This window comes from Xiphophorus couchianus, chromosome 23, assembly GCF_001444195.1.
Source record: "Xiphophorus couchianus chromosome 23, X_couchianus-1.0, whole genome shotgun sequence".
Lineage (NCBI taxonomy): Eukaryota > Metazoa > Chordata > Actinopteri > Cyprinodontiformes > Poeciliidae > Xiphophorus > Xiphophorus couchianus.
In genome coordinates, this window is record NC_040250.1 from 11,944,183 (window position 1) to 11,958,908 (window position 14,726).

At 37.2% G+C, this 14,726-nt stretch overlaps 1 long non-coding RNA gene across 1 annotated transcript; it reads right to left on the reverse strand.

Annotated features, from left to right (window-relative positions):
- Nucleotides 1-765: 765 nt before the first annotated feature.
- LOC114139747 (uncharacterized) lies at nt 766-4,968 on the reverse strand. Its single transcript, XR_003594503.1, has 3 exons — nt 4,836-4,968; nt 2,201-2,291; nt 766-991 (listed from the first exon to the last, which is right to left on the reverse strand). It is a non-coding gene; the product is annotated as an uncharacterized LOC114139747 (long non-coding RNA).
- Between the last annotated feature and the right edge of the window lie 9,758 nt (nt 4,969-14,726).

The following is a 14,726-nucleotide window of genomic DNA, read 5'->3' on the forward strand; positions in this document are numbered from 1 at the left end:
CACACAGTATGAATATGGTTTACAATGAGATATGTCATTATTCCAGATCTTTGTTAGTAGAAATAGAACAATTAGGAGAAAGGGTGGGTGGTCAGCATCAGGTTTCTTGGGCCACATTCGATGATGGTATTGTAGGAGTGCCCTTGGAAAAGCTCATCTTTATTTCTGTGATGGCAGTGCTTATGCAGAAAAATCCCGCACTAATTTCATAGCAGCATATGATGCCTTATCGACCACGTTTAAAAATGTGGTAAGTGTTGGAAAAAGAAATTGAAACATCACAAAAGTAAAAAGCAATGACACTGTAAAATGTGCTAAAAGGGATTTTTAAAGCTGATAAGCACTGTTGCTCAATGATTGCAGATTTCTCCAGAAAATGTCAGATTCTCAAATAAATCCTGTTTAAGAACGGTCCATAATAAATCTGTTCCTACATTTCATTAAAGTGGTGTTGAAAAGGTTCTCAAATTTAATAACCTAAATGAACACAGGCAGTGTGGATTTAAATCAGTCAAATGTCAGTCTCTTAAATATTTGTCCATCTCGTGTGTGCTTTCTGTTCAAAGACTGCAGCTTCTGGACTGACCTTCATTACAATGTTCAATGGAAATGTTCTTCATAAGGCCTAGTAAAATGTCAATAAATAGTTGTGTTATTAATTAGTTTTAATTTTAGTACACTCATATGCACTGCAAAATGTAATTTGTTTCTGTTCTGTCTTCCATGCTTTAATTTTGTTAATAGAAAGATGAAAAAAGCTCCATGTCAGAGAATTAAGAGATTTATTTTTTTTTTATTTCCTCTCTCATCTTTGTCGAGTGGTGTGACTCTGTTTCACTGTTGAGATTCTCTGAACCTGGATCCAAAACACCTTACAGGAGCATGGACTTTAAACCTCTTCTAAGGATGTTCTCTTGCCTTTGTTTCTGCTCGAAGGTTTTGATGGCATGGAGGCTGCTGGGGGTGCTGACCTCAATGTGGCAGGTGCTTTCTGCAATGAGGAAAAGACATTCCACTCAGACAAGGACAAAGTCATAAAAAAAGTCTTCTGGCTCTCTGAGAAGTTCTCAAGGTTCTCTGTAAAAAGTGTTTATTTCATACTCGCATGAAGACGTCGAAGAAGCTTGTCCTTGGCCGCCTTCTGTGCAGGAAACGGCAGATTGTAATGAAATCTCAGGGCTGTCAGCGCGCCAGAATTTGACATGAATTTACTCTGATGATTCTTTAAAAAAAAGGAACACCTATACTCTTTTGTGTCTCATTCGCATATTTCACTTTACACTTGAATGTTCTATAAAATGGACAAACTTATCCATCAAGTTCATATTACAATCTCTTTCTACCTGAAGAAACAGACTGAATCTTACACTATGAGGTTTAAATCTGAAGTGACATTAATATTACCAGGAGCGATCATAATCACCTATTTTAGTTCCTTTTATTGACTCTCTGGTAAATCCAGATTAGAATTTAAGATTCTCCTTCTCACATATAAAGCCCTTAATAATCAGATTCTACCATAGATCAGAGATCCTATTATTTTATATGTTCACAACATTGCACTTCGCTTTCAGACTGCACTCAGTTTTAGTCAGTTTACTCCTGTTTACTTTTAAGACAATGTTTAAATCTAAGAGTATGGCTTTGGTTATCCTGAGCTATCCCTGTAGTTATGCTGCTACCCAGCAATTAATTTAAAAAAAATGCAATTGTGTCCCTTGGTCTAGCTGTTATCCTCACAATAATTCCCACATCCTTGGCTCACAAAGTTCACACTCGTTTTTTGAAGTGAGTGTGAATTTATAAATCCCCTAATTTTGTAGTAAGTGTCGACACTCAGAGTTGTTGCATTGCAGATAATATCAAGCATTACTCTTCAACTAAGTTAGCATACATATTGCAAAACAAAGACTTTAAGTAATGCAGTCCTTGATGGAATTTTGACAACTATTTACCATAGCAAAAACGTTTTAGCAGATTATCATGTTTTGTGGAAAAATGTAAATATTCAAGCACTGTTCAGATGAAAAGCACTCAGTCAGGTTTATTTGGAATCATGTTCAAGATGAGAGCAAGAGACAGATTGTCAGCCTGGACCAACAGAATTCAGAACATCTAATATACCCCAGGACAGCAGAAGTACAAAAATATGACACAGACTGTGAGAACTACCTTCTCAAAGGCTGCTGTGAAAACTTACTTCTGTTTATCTGTCACTTGCAGCTGGAGGGACCCATTTTTGACAGATTACATCCAGAGTGGCAAAGCAGAGGTGTCTATTCCATATAAACCTTGTAAGCATAATTGAAATGAAGACATAAAATAAGCCATAAGTTCAATACACTCAGAAGACTTTAGCAATAAACACTGTTTTATTACACTAATTAAGCAAATTAATAAATGTCCAATTAATTAAAAAAAAAAAAAAAAAACTGGTAACCAGTACCATCTTTTTGCTTGTTTTTGAGTTGTTGGCTGCAACATATTGATTAAGTCACACCCTGCGGCAATGCACAATTCTTAATGTTTCCAGCCACATCCAAAATCAGGTCCAGGAGGGAAACACCCTCATCCTTCTATTCAGCAACACTCTGTAGAGAAATGTAATCCCTCCAGCATGTTCTGGGTTGACACCATGGTATCTTTCCAGTGGGATGTGTCCACAAAACTTTAGAAGATGGACACATCAGAAGCATACTGATCAAATGCCTGAACCACCTCAACTGTCTCTTGCTACTACTCTACTCCAAGCTCCCCCCAGAAAACAAATCGGCTCAAATTATCTCTAAAGCTGAGCCCAGCCACCCTACAGATGAAGCTCATTTCAGCAGCCTGTATCTGGGATCTTGTTCTTTCACTATTCATATCTCATGACCATAGAGCAAGGTCAGAATGTAGATGGAGCATTAAATCAGGAGCTTCACCTTTTGGGTCAACTCTTTATTCACCACAACAAAGTAAAGCAGCACCTGCATCAATGCTTGTAAGGCTCTAGTACATCTATCCATTTTATGTTTCATACTACAGATAACGTGAACAAGCCAAGATATTTGAACTTCTCTGAATAAAAACATCTTAGAGCTAGTACCATAGCTTTACATTTAAGGGACATTCATATTCTTGAAGCATCAGTCTCCAACCAATCACAGACCAAATAGATTTAATTAGGACACTTTGATGAAATTTGTGATCAAGAACCACTTAATAAAAGAGATAGGACAGGTTTTACGTGAAAGCTGTTGTGAGCCGAAAAGTAGGTGTATTTGTAAACCTCTTTCAGGCTGCTGACTGCCAAGAACAGAGAGACTCTCTGCAGGTGAAGCAGCCGACAGTTCAGAGGGTGTCAAGCTTCAGAGAGCAGAATCCAACCAGTCAGAACAAATAGGAACATGTTGTGTTCGGAGGATGACCGAGACCCTTAGACTCCAACAGCAGGAGTTGCTGCAGGGCTGTTTCTGAGAGACATTTGCATAGCTAGTGCAGACTGGATCTGCGTCACTTTTTCAGAGCTGAGACACAAGCTGATAGGTAAGCATGATCACACTCCCTTTGTGTCAAGGCCCTACTGTGTCACATATTAATAAAAAGGTGTTCTAATTTCCCTAATAACTTTTCATCTTCGGTTACAGCTCTTTAGAAACGCTCATTTTTTAAAAAGTTTCAAAAACTTGCAGCTTGAATCTCCACAACCCCTCAAAGCTGTAAGACTTAGCAGGTGATTTCATAATGACTTACAGAGGTTATGTGCATACATTTAACAAATTAACACAAAAAAGCTAAGTTATAATGAGAGCAAAGTTGGAGATGAACTCAAAATCTACATCTATTCTCAGTTTAAAACGTGTCTTTGGACTCAGAGGAAACTGAAGTAACTGGAAAAAGATCTACTTAAACTTTTAAAACGGCAAGACCATATAAAGCAATCAGAGTAAAGCAAGATCATTGGGGCAAAATGCAATGATGGAAAAAGACAAATAGCAATGGAAAAATACAAACAAGTAGATCTACTGCTATGTATCGGACTCTTACAGAGCTCAGAATTTAATTTTCAACAAAGTACTTAACTATCAGATTCTGAAATCACTTGATCTCCAATTTTCAAGCTTTTTCTAGGGTGAAATACTGCTTGATGGCTTTTAGTTGGAAATCAATGAAATATAGTTAAACCAACCTTTTTTTGTAACCAAAAGAAGATGTATGAACTGTAGTGTTACTGGACGCCAGTGTCAGGACTGCTGTAACAGTTGACGTGCACAATTTGAAGAACAGTAAAACAGGATTCAGCAATGATGACCGAAGCACTGCTTTTAGCATCCAGATTGTGTCACATTTACTTGTTAACCAACAAACCTTTTACATTGTACAATATTACTGCTATGCATTACCTTTGTTTTATAAACTTTGTTTACTTTTCTCACAATAATTAACTTCGCATTTTTAACTTTTTCACATTGCCATCCTTCACTTAACCTCTAAATTCCCACACTTCATGAACAAAGAATAGTTTCTCTACCTTTAACTTCAGCTAGACTCACTTTATTCTCAGGCTCTAAGCTGCTTTATGAGTCACCAAGCAACACATACTGAATATTATTCAAACAAAAGCAAAATAAAACTCCTAAAACCCTGAGTTAGTAAGATATAACAGTCTTTTAATCACCTAACCCAATACAGACTTGGCTGGGACAGGTTGGCATCCTGCCAATCTCGGCTGATAAAAGTAACAACTATTAGCAGAAATGTGTACAGAAATCATAACACATTACTATCTACTGATCAAATAAGAGGTAAACATTTTACAGAGAACGTTTGGTGTGTTTTTACCATCTACTGACCTGAAGAATAGTAAAACAGGATTCAGTAATGACGACCAAAGCGCTGCTTTTAGGATCCAGATAGCGTCTGAGGCAAACAGGAAGTCCGCCCCAAAATCAACCGGGAAGCAACGCCCCCAAAACAAAGGTTCCGCTTCGCCACAACTGCTCCCATCCCAACCTCAGGAAACTACTAAATGTAGGCAGATTAACATGACAAAATGCAAGCAAAATATAATTTGATCATTTCATTGAAAAAATAGAATAAATTGTATATGAAAATATTTCAAAATTATAAAACAACCAAAATAATGTGGTGACATTTTTAGGTGTACCGCAAAGGTTAGTAGCCAGTCTTGTCTTTCAGCATGGAGCCAGTTCTGCGACAAGTTGTCAGAGACATCAAAAAGGTTACAACTCCTACAGGTAAAGACTTGAGATCTAATGCTAATAATTCTGTAGACTGTTTTAATGGCCCTTTCTGAGAAAAGCTGCATTTCTATTGGTCAGTTAATTAATGAGTACAATCAGAAAAATAAATCAACTTGTAAGAAGTAGAACAGCAGTCAGAGACATTTACAGCAGAAAAACAGTGCAGGTAAATATTGAAAGAAGTGGAGTACGAGAGAGATAGATACTTTTTGAGGCAGAAAGAAGCCATGGTGCCTCCACGTGTTAGCTGGAAGAGGACATTTAATCATGTTTCAGCAGCAGTTGGTGGCGGGCAAGCAGCAGATGCCTCACCATCCGCCTGCGATTAATCCTCCCACTGGCCGTCGACTGGCAGCCCCTATCTTCCACCATTGCCGCGGCAACAGACAGCAGGAACACACGGCTGAGGTGAAGGTGGAATGGAGGGGAGGTGGACAGTCTCTCCGCTGGAGGGCTTTTCCCTCTATTTCCCTCAACCCTAAATGACCAGTCTGCTCTCTGTTTGTCGTTCTCTTTGTGTCGACGCTGGTAAAACCCGCTAGCTTCCTCATATACATCATCCCCTTTCTCCGTGTGTGTGTTGGGAATCTCATGGGCAGAAAAGAAACAAACAAATACAAGGTAGCTTGAGGAAACTTTTGAAGAACTCCCTAATAGCTTTGGACCAGTTACTGTTTTCAAGGTATACCGAATGATTAGAAAGTTTTACTTCCAAAACGACTAACATTTCTGAACAATATAGCCTGAACAAGATAAGAAATGAAAGAATGAACTGCTTCCTCAGCAGTTGTAGCACCCTGCTGATGAGCTGGCTGAAAAAGGCTTTTACACTTTCCCTTGCTCGCAAATTTGGTCATATGGAAATATTTGTGGTCATAAGAAATTCAGATACTTATAATGTGGAAGCCGATGGTATCCCAAACATCCCTTTTATTATGGTTACTGTCAGCTGACGGACCACAGGTTGTTTTTTCTGTATATAAAATCGCTTACATCATATTACACATTTTTGATTATTTTTTGTGTAAATTACACATGTAGTATATCTGTACGCTAAAGTTATCTATTGTTAAAATAAACAGGAGAGTGGTTTAAGTATATAGTAAATATATGATACATGTGGTGATTAACTGCTAGTACCATAATGTAAAATATATTATCTTTCTCTTGAAACATCAATATTTATCTAGTTAACATATAATCTAGGTCTTTTCTAAACCGTGTCACTACAGTGTTTTCTTCCAATACTAATTAATTTTATTTTCTTCCTAGCAAGCAAAATCATAGTTAGAAAAATATTTTAATATAGTACCCCTTAATAATCAAACAGAGCACTTTCTCTTCTCCTTGAATATAAAAATACACTTTAGTATTTCATGTGGAGTGTGAACGCTTGAATTTCTTTTTTGTTTCATGCAGACAGACCACAGTTCCAGGTTCGGATGTGCTTTCCTAAAAACCCTCCTGTCCCATGTTTCCTCATATTCCTTTAGTTTTTTTTTAATTTACAAAAATATTTCCTTGAGCTTAGACAGTCACAGTATCAATTTTCCATACTTGTCGACTGACTGGTTGAATGTTTGTCATTCTAATAAATACATTTTTACTTGAAATATTTTGTCGCTTTTACTGCTGTACCTATCTGATATTAGTTTACCTGACGATAACTAAAGAAAATAAGTTTGTTAATCAATGTTTAAACACATATTAAAACTTGAAATTGTAATTTATCCTTGTTTTATAACTGTTAATGACTGTAGACTGAATCTGATCACACTTATCAGATACTGTATGTCAAAGTAGCACTGTAGTGTTAAATTGAGTACAGACATTTAAATCCAAGTATGTCACTTTCAAGTTTTATAATTGACCTGTTTTAAGATTCCCCACACAAATAAATATATTTATTTACTTGTAAATATTGGCTAAAGATGAAGACAGAGGATCAAGCTCTTTAGTTTGGAGTCAGTTATTATAAACTATTAGAAGGTATAGTGGATATATTGGACAAAGGTTTGAATGAAAATCAGAACGACCAGACTATCATAAAACCAGTCACAAACTGGGGTTGGTAATCAAAAGATGTTATATTCCAGTGTGACATTACAATGTGACTTCAAAATTTTAAATTTGACAGTGAAAATAAGTCAAAATTTTATTTTTCAAGAGTCACCGCTTTTTGTGTTTAAATAATCTGTTCCTGATCTAGTGTTACTGATCTACCTGTAAAAGCCTGTTGGAGCCAGCAGTTTCATCCTGTGACTCGGCTGGATGGTAATCGTGTCCTGGCAGCAGCGGGACTCCTGGCTGCAGAGGCTGCTTCCTCACATACTGTCAGCAAGGTGATGCATGTTGTGCATGGCTGCCGTGTAGGAGGATGCAGAACAAGTCGGATGCCTGATGGACGAGGAGACAGAAACAGGCAGCAGATCTTGTTGCGTGTCATCACGGCAGCAGGAGCATCTGGACGGCTGCAGAGGATGTAATCTTGCTGGCATACATATGTATAGATGGATATTCTGGAGGTCTCAGGGAGCAGGGGGAAGCAGCTGCTGTCTGACGCTTGCTGTTAATTTACTTCTTCGATGCCAGACAACCTCCTTTCTGCTAGCTCCATCCAGGGGGGTCAGAGTGGAGCATGCTGCGACACTTTTTATTGAGCTTTAGACTTTTTTTTACACCTAACCCACGGGTTAAGTGAACGCTGGTGTGTTCGCACATCAAGTCTGGCTCATTTAGAGCTAATTTAAGCTTTGAAGTTTTGACGAGGATGACAGCTTTTAATACAGGTTTAGGAAAAAAAATCCACACAAGCAAAATTAACTGCAAATGTTCTGCTTGATAGCAGAGCAGAGGTCTGAAAGCGATCTCACCTCTGGTGTCTTCATGTGTGTTTTTTTTTTAAAGATCCTATTACCAGGAGATTCCAATGGCTGTAAATCCTCAAAGCTCCTTCCAGTCGGGTTAGGATGGGCCGCTGAGGATCAATACCGAACTATAGAGGCTGGGCATTCTGCTATTCAGCTGCAGAATGAGCACTTACCTGCTTAAATAATGCTCTCTAGGCTTTAAACTCACAGTCCCTGTATTTCAGCGAAACTAAACAAACTTTGTTTTCAGAACTCACCACCACAGTTGAGATATTTTGGTTTAGATGTGAACTGAAAGGAAGTCTGCCAGCAAACAAAAATGCACCAGTGGGCAGATAAGGAATTTATAGAAAATAAAAGGTGAGCAGAATGAGAGGGACATGAGATTTTGTCCGTCACTGGTTTCAATTTTTAAATTTTGTTATGATGAATGAGAAACGTGTGCACTCTAAATCTTCTATTGACATGTTTTTCCTCTCCAGCAGATTTTATAAAACTGGAATTGTGATACTTAAGTAATTATGCTAATAAAGAGAAAACAAAAGCCAACAAAGCTCAGGTCCAAAAAGGAAACAAGTGAATAAACAAGAATCCTTTCAAAATCATTTCTGGCTGAAAACTGCTCTGGCAGAAAACTACGAAATCTTGCAAAGACTGTAAATGTTTTTGATTTTAGGGAAAAACAATATTTTTCCATAATCAGTTGCTGTTCTGTTTACATTTTATGTATTTCATTTTTTTTATAGAACATCAAATCAACCCTTGGAGGAAGTTTGCAAGAGCAAACATATTTTCTGATTTCAAGAATGCTTTCCATTCACTTATCACCTCACCTCACTAAAACCCAAGCTGCAGTCCTGCAAAAGTTAACATTTCCATTTTATTTAAAGATCATCATTTCATTGTGAAATAGAATAATCATAAGTAAAAATACTTAAGACTGCAGCCATTTTTATGACAGTTCCCAGGAAAAAGGCGCTCCACAGGTGAAATCCCACTGACATCATATACAGCTACAAAACTCAGTGAGAAGCAGTGTTTCTCCCCCTTTGCCCACAGCTCTCTGCAGGTCGTATTAGTTAGAACACAGGTGCGAACATTTTTATCTCGCTGGGTGAGTAGAAGACTGCATCTCTGAAATAAATCTTTGGATCCAAAGTACATTAAGACCTGCTGTCTGTGTAACCGGTGACTGGAATTAAGACAAGCTGCCTAAAAACAGAAGCATCTCAAAATCTAGATTAGAGACAGCAAGGAGAAGTACAGGAAAAAGTTGGAGAAAAGCATACAAATCTAATAATATCAAATATGTGTGGTCAGGGATGAAGAAAATAATAGGCTTCAAGCAAAAAGAGGATAAAATATATGAAAAGTCTGGACAGAGCAAATGAGCTGAACACATTCAGAACAGGTTTAGTTCAGGAGCCAGCTCAGCATCGTCCTCAGCCAAACAGACATCCTAACCCACCCTGTGACCCACCCAGTCTCATATCACACCTCAGATGTTTTATCTTTCACCTCAGTCATGGACTCTTCTGTTTCTACAAGTTTGTCTACAACCAAATCAGTAGATGCTTTTGCTTCCTTTGAGCGCCCCTCTCACTGCGTCTGTCTCTACGTCAGGTGAAGTGGCAGACTGAATGGGAACAAGACTGCAGGTCCAGATGGTATCAGCTCCAGAGTCCTGGAGGCCTGTGCAGAGTACTTCTGACGGAAAGCATTCTGCACATCTTCCACCCCAGCTTGACCCAAAAGGAGGTTCTATTGTTGTGCGAGACATCCTACTTTGTTAAAGTATGAAAGAAAATTACCCATCAGTCATTAGCCCGTTGCCCTGACATCCCACGTCATGAAGGTCCTGCAGTTGAAGAGACTGCAGTTGGCCCAGACTGCAGCTCTGAAGCAGATCAGAGCTCAGATTATTGGTGATTCAAAATGTATCTTAATGAGTGGTTTGAGTGTTGATAGTCCAGCAGTGTAAGCTTGTTTTACATTTAACTGTGTTTTCCCTTCCACTCATCAAACTAAATTGCAGAAAATAGATCTGCATAGTTCTTTATAAATATTAATATATGTATAATTCTATTACAAATATTAGTCAATAATATTAATTAATATTAGTAGTGATTAATATTTGTAATAGTAGCTACATGTGGGATTTACAGGGGTGGCTAAATAGTACAGCAGCCACAACTCTGTTGCTATATGAGATTACTGCACTATATGTATGTCTACCATTTTTTGAGTCCATAACCCAAGAACTGCTCTGTATACCAGAGCACTCTCAACTTGAATATGCAGCTAGATCTCCAGTAGCAAAACCTACAGGACAATTATCTCTGACACAGCAGGAAATGTGCAACATAATAGTTGTAAAATAAATTGTTCTAGACTTTGTCTCAAATTGAAAAACAAAATAAAAAAAAGTCATTAGGCAGACAGAAACCACTTTTAGGTCCTTTTAATTCCAACAAAGTAACTTGCATGTGGACAAGAAATACTTAAGGTGTTTCCACTCTAGTAGACTCAAACCAAAAGAAGACTGCAATTTTCTTTCACACTGCACTGTGTCAAACAAACTAAATTCTTTGGAAAACCTGTTGACCCCTACCTTGTGGTGACTGCACCAAGAACCACTGAAGGAAACAACACGAAAACCTTGGTAAAAAACACAATCCAATTTTTCTCTCTAGCCCTAGACACACAAGTTTGCTCTTGTTGTACTTAACCAGAATGCCCTGCAATGTAGTCCGCTTCTTGCTTTTGGAGTGGACTCCGGTCTTCTTGGCAGCATTCGAATCACTTCAAATGAACAGAGAGCTATGATTTTATTCAGACCAGAGTGTGTGTGTGCTTTTTTTGGTCTGCATCAGAGTTTGATTGCACATTCACACCTCCCCACACACGCTGGACTTTCAAGGCAAATTTACCAGAGTTCAATTAAATCTGACTAAACAGGGCTGGTATGAATGCACCCATATTCACATTTGATCATTTCTTTACAAGCTTCTAACATAGCTATGTAAAGTCAGCTCACACGATGGTGTTGTTTTTCAGCTCTATTTTTGTGCTTAACTTTAAAAAATTATAGTTAAAAATTCTTGGGATGCCCTTCTAAAGCAATTGAAATGCTTCATTTAACCCGTGTATTCCGCATTTGGTCAGTGACTTATATTTATTTATTTTTCTGGGACCCACTTCCTGTTTTGCTCCAAACTCGCCAACTTCTTTTAAACCCCGCCCCCTGGTAGGCTACTTGGTTTTACTTCCGTCTTCGTCTCCACTGTGGCGATGCCGCGCTCTGTTTGGCGTTTCCCAAACAAGGTATTCAAATCTGCAAACTCGATTACATGGTGAGTCTGTTGTCAACTTGTAGCGTATTTTTCATGTCTAAAACTATTAGCTAATTGCTCATTGAAGTGTTGTTCTTACCAGAATTGCTGGCGCTGCTAGTTTAGAACCCCACTGGCATTCTGCCGTTAATATCCACCGGGTGCACATTGATGCTAAGTGCTCCTCATGTAATAGAGTTAAAAATGTACTTTATCAATTATCATTTCTAATTCATGTTGTATTGAGTGTTTGTGAATTTTATCTCCTTGAGTTATTTATATTAGTTGTTTTATTATTTTTGCCTGCGGGAATCGCCTTTCTGCGCTCTGCCTTGTTTGTGCCTCCTGGGTTTCGGTAGTTTTTCCCGGCCCCTCCCCTTTACCCTCACAGCGTGTTTTGCGCTGCCGAGGCTAAGTCAAGGGAAAGTTCGCTGCTGCGATATTTTTGTTTTCTGTGTGGAAGTAGCCGTTCATGCCGAGGTCTCTGGCACATGTTGTTTATTGTTGTTTGTTTGTGTATTGTGTTGCAGTTTTGACCGTTATTGTGGGTTTTGTTGACAGTTTTATTGTTTTTTAATTTTCTGGGGCGAACATGTCCCCAGTGTGTGTCGGTGCAGTGCATCTCCTTTGAACACTGTTTTTATTTTCAGGTGATCGGAGTGCATGGAGAGAGGTGAAAAGGAGATTAATTCAGTTTAATATCTTCCAGGTATGTGTTTTTATTTTAAGTTATACACTTTATTTATATTTGTTTGTATAACTTTGTCCCACTGTGTTATTGTGGCCACCAAGTGGCGTTTTCCTCATATAGTATTGGTTTGTTGTTATCTTTGCGAGAAGATTTATTTATTTATTTATTTTTGTTGACTTTGGAAGGAAATGTTTGACAGCGTTGTTCTGCGCTGCTGAGATTTTAGGATTGGAGTTCCGGCAGAGAGGTGAAAATAAGATTAAGTTGTTTTAATCTCTTCCAGATTAAATGGCCCATTTGTGCGGCCTGGCTGGATGATTTCTATGAGCACATCATCACAACCCTTTGCACTCTTTCTGTTGAAAAGGTAAAATAATTATATTTGGAAGTTACCAAAGGTCTGATATATGCACTCAATTGTTATTTGGGGCATTGGTTTTATTTTGTGTGTGTTTTGGCACTTTTTGTATTGACGCTAAAAAAGCAATACAAAAAGAACAAGGAAGTGTGATGTAATGGTAAAATTAATTGAGAATGTAGAGCTACACTTTTGTTTATCTCTGCTTGAGTATTTGAAAGGCTTGATGATTAATTTTTATGTTTGATAATTGAGAGTTTTGAAAGTGCGCTTTAAATTGATTGACTTGAAATGTATATATATTTAAATTAAATGTTGGATCATGTTAAAATTATTAGAAATGTAATAATTGCATTTATTTGTTTAGTTTATATGTACATGATATAAAGACAGTTGGTTATTTCGTTTTGGATCTCATTTTTAATGTGTATTTTTGATTGCATTTTTTTGTACAATCACTTATATACACTGATACTAAAAGCACTGCCTCCTGTTTTTCATTCACACTTCAGGTTCTTTTTTTAAGGAACACTCTTCTGCTTTTGCAGCCGCGGTCAACTGCCTAACCTTTATGTGTTACATGTTTATGTAATATGCTTTTAGAGGCGGGGTCATCGTATGTTTGAGAACGGTTCATTTTCTTGTTTACTCATTTAGATATTGCTTTGAACTGGAAAGAGACCCAGTGTCAGCGGGTTACACTGTAGGTTATTTGTGGTCATGTCGCCAGCCCAGTATTTTTCCGGTTTCATCAGAGTCAGTCAGGCTGTTAAATGTTTAGAAACCTCATTTCAACCTGCAGGGGTTCCCAAAGGCTTTCATAACAGCTGCTGCAGCTGTAGAGGTAATAAATTAATGAACACTCAGATCAGTTTGACGTCTTCCCATATCCAGACTTGCAAAGTTTAGATGTTGCTCTAGTCAATGTGAGAAAACAAAATCTTTTGTGGTTAAAAACTTTGACCACAAAAGTTTATAACCACAAAAAAACTGGTTAAGGTCTATGACAAATTAAGTCATAGACAAATTAATTTGTCTATGACAAATTAATTAATTAAAGTCATGACAATCCTAATGACAGCAATTGTTTGTTTATTTTTGTATTTCAGCTAAACACTTTCAGCTAAGTGTTTAGCTGAAAGTGTTCATTGCAATAAAAACACAAAGTGAGATACTAAATACTTTTTGCAAAAGCTTAAAACAATTTTTAATGGTTAAATGTAAAGATTGCATTTTATGTTGCAACTATCTAAACATTTGTTGAAGACCAAATTCAGATCTTTATGTATATGATGTACCCACATAGACACACTGTCCTCTTTTAGAAAGATTACACTCGCTATCACACTGAAATAATGACGGCAGACAACCAAAAACAAATTTTTTTTAATCTGCTGATGTCAATGTATTTTTTTCAACGCAAGGGCAGTTTTGTGTTTAGTAGTTAGTAGCATGGTCCTAGTTTGGTAAGATGGAGGGGTCACTATAAAGTCAAGATCTCAATGCTGCTAACTGGACTTTAGTGTTCAGTTAGCATCAACTCAGTTGATGTGACTGACAACACATCAACTGAATTTGTATTGTACTACATAACTGAAATGAAATGATATCAGAATATTTTTTTATGGTTCCAATGCATTAATGTGAATTGCTATGTACAGTATATATGTATGTGTAATTTTATATGTTTATATATTTATTTTCCATATAAAGTGCCCAGAGATGTTATTTGTTGGGAAATATGTAAATAAACTAAATTAAAGTTGATTGAATTGTCTTCACCTCTATTTCTTCTGCTGTTGTTCAAAATTAAATTATCCTTAAAGTTTTTGCATAATCCTGAATAAGCCTGGTTTTGTTTTCCATAATTAGTAAATGTGGGTTGCAATTCATTTTTAAAGATTTATTCTAACTCTCATTGCTCACTTTTTTACATAAACTTTATTATCTTCCATAAATTAAATTTTAATTGTTTTAATTTTATTTACTTTTTGAGTAGTTTGACAGCCAGACATTCTCATGGTGTTTAAACTTCCATTGTTTTAATGTATTGGGAACCTTCAGGCATCTGGGAAATATAGCCAAAGGTAGACTTCTACAATTTCTTTGTAATAGCTGGCCTGGTTTCTTTTGATTTGCTACAATATGTCACACTTGGAAGCATGATTTTTAAGCTTTTTTTCTTTAAATGCATCCACAGATTGCAGATGGTCTGCTGACCTGTCCAGG